Source organism: Galeopterus variegatus, unplaced genomic scaffold (assembly GCF_000696425.1).
Source record: "Galeopterus variegatus unplaced genomic scaffold, G_variegatus-3.0.2 Scaffold423, whole genome shotgun sequence".
NCBI classification, from domain to species: Eukaryota; Metazoa; Chordata; class Mammalia; order Dermoptera; family Cynocephalidae; genus Galeopterus; species Galeopterus variegatus.
Window position 1 is genome coordinate 652899 of NW_007726534.1, and position 1447 is coordinate 654345.

Here is a 1447-nt window from a genome sequence, read left to right on the forward strand (position 1 = left end):
AGATCCTGACTGATCTAAGCAGAATAAATGCTATTACACTGGTCATGGAGTTCAACCTCCATATTTTACAGATAAATTGGAATTACAGAGATTGGAAGTGACCTGCCCAAAGTCACAAAATGGTAGATCTGGGACTAGTAGTCCTGTTCCTGACTCCCAACAAATGATAAACATGTAACAAATACCTACTCTGTGTCCAGACTATTGAAAACACAAGAGATAAACTACACCAAATCCCTCAGTAGAGCCCTTTATCTAGTTGGGGAGACAGACACTGAAACAAGAGGAGGTTCTAGGGCAGGTTGACAAGCACTAAGACAAAGAAAAAAAATGAATTACTAGCTCTGGGAGGGTCAGAGAAGACTTCCTAGGGAGTCTCACTTCACCATACTTTATTCCCCAACATGATAGATTCCTGAGCTGAATGGTAAGTTCAACAACCTCAAAATAAACCTGTAACCAAGGCTTAAGAAATGCAAGTAACCAAACAACAAGCCTCCACTCTGGGCATAACGAGACGTTTCACTAATAGCAAATCCTTCTAGAGTAGGAAACAATACAGAAACACTCTGGATGAACATCTGTCAGTATTAACTCAGGAGGTGAATTGCACTGGTTCACAAAGGGCAATAGGTATCAGGTGGGCCAGAGCATCTTGGAAGGCTTTTTAGAGAATACAAGTGTACTTCAATAAGTTCATGGAAAGATTCATATTGTCTTATAATTCTATTTTTCCCCAAACTTTATGAAGTACCCTTATATCATTATGTCAACTCTGAAGAATGGTTAGCAAGACTGCAGAGGAGATGCAGCCTGTTTCAGAGAGTACTTGCATAGGGCCGGCCCGGTGGCGCACTGGAGAGTGCGCCGCTTGGGAGCGCGGTGGCGCTCCCACTGAGCGTTCGGATCCCATGTGGAGACCGGTTCCCGCTCACTGGCTGAGCACGGTGCGGGCACAACACCGAGGGTTGCGATCCCGTTGCCGGTCAGTAAAAAGACAAAAAAAGGAAAAAAAAAAAAAAAGAGAGAGAGTACTTGCATACGAAGAAGAGTATACGTATGACAGCATAATAGGAAGAGACCTTGAGAGCCCCAGACCACAGAAGAAGCCTAGTTTATCTTGCTCTCCAGTTCTAGCTAAATCAATCTTCTCATTGCTTCCCTCAAACAACAACTTCTTTCATATTTCTGATATTTTGCACATACTGTTCCCTCCGCCTACAATGCCTTCCATTCCCTTTCTTTTTTTGTTTTGTTTTGTCTTTTTCCGTGTCCGGCAACGGATCGCAACCCTCAGTGTCGCCCCCGTACCGGACCGGGACCAGCAACGGGATTGCAACCCTCGGTGTTGCTCCCGCGCCTCGCTCAGCCAGTGAGCGGGAACCGGTCTGTATGTGGGATCCGAACCCTCGGCGGGAGCGCCACCACACTTCCCAAGCGGCGCACT